Here is a 4,413-nt window from a genome sequence, read left to right on the forward strand (position 1 = left end):
AGTCCCACTGCGTGGCAATTTGGGCAAGTGTGTTCTCCTATAGCCTCGGGCCAACCAAAGAAGAAAATATGAACGATAGAGCGGCAGCAGCGGATCATAGTAGTAGCAAGTAGCAGCACCGAAACCCTGGACAGGGAATCACGCGGCTCGTCCGTCGATGGCTTAACAAGATTTGTAGTTTTTATTATTACATTATCTTTACTCACTTTTCTGATTGAGTGCTTTTCTACTTATACACACCTCTAATAACATAACGTTAAGCGTTGCAGTACAATCTACGTAACTTTTTGTATGTTAAATAGTACTATTCTCGAAGTATTATAGCACTATAGCAGTTTAGTGTTATTGAGTAGGGTGTATAACGTCCTGTCACCTGTTTACATGGTCCAGTTTGGCTGTTGTAGTTCAGTAATTTATTTTAAATTTTTCCTTGTGTCACTCATCCCTAAAAAAAGACTTGAATGGTTTTTATTTATCTTACATAATTATGAAACCTTGTATTAATGTAAAAGATGGTTTCATGTCATCAAGTAACGTATTTCGAACTGTTGGGATAACACTGAAGGTCGATTCTTTATATTTCTGTATATCTAAATTACATGTTTCGACTCTCATTCAAGTAATAGCCTTCTTGTTTTCTTTTGTGACATATTCCAGACTATATTATCCAGTATATCTATTCGTTTTAATATGATAATGTAGTATTTGAAGTTGTTTCCCTAAGATATCTCTGATCTATAATCAACGACATTCCATTCATAACCATCCCATTTTTTATAGAGGAGGACTACATTAGCCAGACTAATCTTTCTTTATTTAAGACTATGGCGGGTGACTCAAAGGAGATTTAGAAGTTAAGCCGATCGACTATTTAGAGATTTCTTCGTTTGGCGTAATATTTGAAACATATTTAGCTGCATAAATTAGCGGGTTGAGGAAACGGATGGAAACGCTTTCGTTGGAATAGAACAAGTAATGCACTTTGGCTGAGTTCACATTGTCCGCCTTTCTGGTAGTACCTATCACAAAATAGACTGAAACACTATACCTGTATGATTTATAACTGCATAATGAAACGTGCAGTATAGATGTCAGCTAAGTGGAAGCATAGTATAATGGGATAACAGACCTGTGAGTTGCGTTGCCTCGTCGTTCGAGGCCGACTGTATACATGCTATAAATCTGCTCTTGTAGAGTTGATCTGGGGAAAATCAAGTTTCCATGTAGTAGTTTTCACTAGAGTGCTTCCCCCTTTACTTGCCTTTTCCTGATGTACTCGCGCTTCTGAGATGTTAAACCGATGAGAAACGTCTCAGTCTATGGCGAGTCTTCATGGTATGAAGATTTGAGTAGTATTCACCATTACAAGTTAATGACTCACTGCTATTTAGAGTCGGTTGTTTGAGAGTTAACTAATATAATGCAGTGCCTTTGACAAATTACGAATGCTCGGTCTTTCAACAGGCTGTCTCATTGACACTGTTAACTTTGCCAACTTTGCCAACTTTGCCAGCTGAGTCCTTTATATATATGTAGTATAGTATAAACGTTAATCGAGTCTTCTCTCAAATGGAGCGCAGATAAATATTATGAAAACTGATTAAGAAGACACAGCGGTGACTGGATATATCGTTCCCGGAAAGTGTGAAAACATTAATCGATTCCTCTTTATTTCAGTCAATGATTGTTAAATATGATAATGAAGGAGAAATAAACGCTGCCACACGCGAGGATTTCGAAGATTGCAAATATGCTGCAACGTTATCAAGGAATTTAATTAACAAGGGAATTTTAAGTTGATCCTTAGATTCTCGTGCTTAAAGCGTATGTATAAAATAAGCACGAACGCAGATACGATCGAAGACCAAATCAATAAATTTACAAGAAAACATTTCCTTTTTCTAAAGGATGTACACAATAGTAATCAGAGCAGTATTATTAGGGGACAGTGACTCATTGTTATTGTAATGTGTAGGTTATTTAAAGTGCTAATATCAAACCTTGATTGTATGAATATTAACACACAAATAAATGCCATATTTTACAAGGAAATCATGCAAATAGAAACTTATCACGATGTGCATATGCAATGTCTCTGTAAAAGTATTCCAGAATTGAAAGATATATATTATATTCACTCATAAAGAAACAACACATAATCTCATAGTAACGTGTTTAAATAATTCCTTTTTCAATTCTTCAGTGGAAGAAAACTAATTCTTTAGTTCTTTAGCTTGTGTAAGCAATTACGGCCAGGAACATAGTGGATCATCGATGAAAATGTTTTCGAAATTTCAGATTTTATTATCTTCATATTTTCCAGAAGTTAAAGTTGGTTGTTTGGTTGAAATGGCAGCTGAAATTATAGACTGTTCACCAAAATACCATTTATTTCGTCTCTTAATATTCTGAATTCAAAACTTATCGAGTTTGAACTTAGCTGTTGCTTTTCACTTTTTCAATGTCAAATCAATAAATACCAATATTCTTCTGGTATTTATTAAATTCGTCATAATTATTTTTCTACAGGAAATCGGTGAGCTTGGAGAATCGTTTTGGGCGTCGAGTGTTTTGAAGCATTTTACCGCTTCTTTACGTTCCGAGTTAAAATTCTACCGAGGGACTTAGCTTTTATTCTTTCGCAGTTGGTAAAATAAGTACCATTTGAGCACTGGGGTGGGTGTAATAGACTTGCCCTCTCTCACTAAAATATTGCTGGCCTTGTGCTAAAATTTGAAGTCATTGTTTCTGTACAAGTGCAGTCATCGCATCTGGTGAATAGAAAGCATTATTTTATTACAATTAGGGATGTGAGCTGACAAAATCATTAGGGCATCGGGAAAATGCTGTGTTCCGGGTCTTTGTATTGAGTTCAAATCCACCGAAGCCATCTCTGCCTGTCATCCCGCCAGGGTCGATAAAATAACGTACTAGTCAAGTGCTAGGTTTGATGTAATCGACCAATTCCTGCCTCCCAAAGTAACCGATTTTATGTCTAAATCACAGGTCATTATTTTAAATTAATCCGATAAACTCAGACAGTTTGTGCCATAAAAAATTTCCATTTGTTGCAGATAGGTTTTTCTTCTAAATAGGTGTGTGTGTGTGTGTGTGTGTGTGTGATGGAGTATTTCACATACTTCATTGCAACAGTTTATTGTCTTAAAGTACACATATTCCTTGTTAAAAAGTAGTCTAACAACTCCTACCGATATATGTCGAAATTATTTTGTACAAAATTGCTACGTTGTTAAGGGACTTAACTAATTTGCAAATTCCTCCGGTTATCTGATTTCAAATTAACTCAAAATTGACCCAGAATTGATGTAAAGGATAAGGTTGCTTGAAATCTGAGCAAAATTGATGCAGATCAAGATCAATATAATAACGAATAGATAATTATATTGTTACTGGGGACTGTTTTCAACATCCTTCTCTCTTGAAGCTGGGAAAAGGTAAGTCGATATTGAATTCGTCCATCTTAGTCTTAAATTTACCATTTTATCGACTATCCAGTAAATTCTGTCGAAATTCTGGTGTCATACAACCATGGAATGCAATTCTCTTACACTTTATTTATCTATTTATTTAATGGCTGATAAGGGAGGTATTGACTAAATTCTTATTGGAATCTAGTATCATACTAATCTCACAAAAATAAAATCGATTTTCCCTGTCAAAATCGTATATGATTTATCTAACAGTAGCCCGATAATATTACTTAATTTTTACACATCAGATTCATCCATTAAAAAGTATTAGCTCCCTTGACTTCTGGAGGTTGCTGGCTTGCTTAGTTATGTTCACGATAAGATTTGAACGAAGCGCTGATTTCATTGGTTTCTTCTTGTAGTCCCATGGTTCGTGTGATGTTCAAAGACATCATAACACTGGTTTGTAGACCCTTTGGTCGTTAATCCGATACCGTATCAATTCCACCAAAGTCAGTTTTATCTCTCTGTTTCTTTCTTTCTTTCTTTCTTTCTCCCTCTCTCTCCCCCTCTCTCTCTTACTAACTATATAGAAAGCTTGAGTTGGCTTATATTATGTATATCAATCCTCTGCAATAGCACATCTCCCTGAATATACTGGGACGAAGTATAGTCAACTGAATTGCCCCAGTATATGACGTTGCTAGAAATAGCAAGCAAATCTCTTACTCCCTCTCTCTTCCATTCTCTCCCCATCTCTCGCTCTCTAGAAAGAAAAAAATGGCTTATTGGTTAATGTAGTTACACTGATTGCTAAAAGTGGTTACACTGTTTGCTAAAAGTCGTTACTCTGCTAAAATTGAAATGGGATGTCAGATATGAAATATTTTAAATATTATGTTTGTATGATTAAAGGATTTTTATTTTATTAAACTCTGAAGTATGGAAGGTCGACCCAGTATTTCACATCAGAATGTAAGGA

Source organism: Octopus sinensis, linkage group LG1, assembly GCF_006345805.1.
Source record: "Octopus sinensis linkage group LG1, ASM634580v1, whole genome shotgun sequence".
Classification (NCBI taxonomy): domain Eukaryota; kingdom Metazoa; phylum Mollusca; class Cephalopoda; order Octopoda; family Octopodidae; genus Octopus; species Octopus sinensis.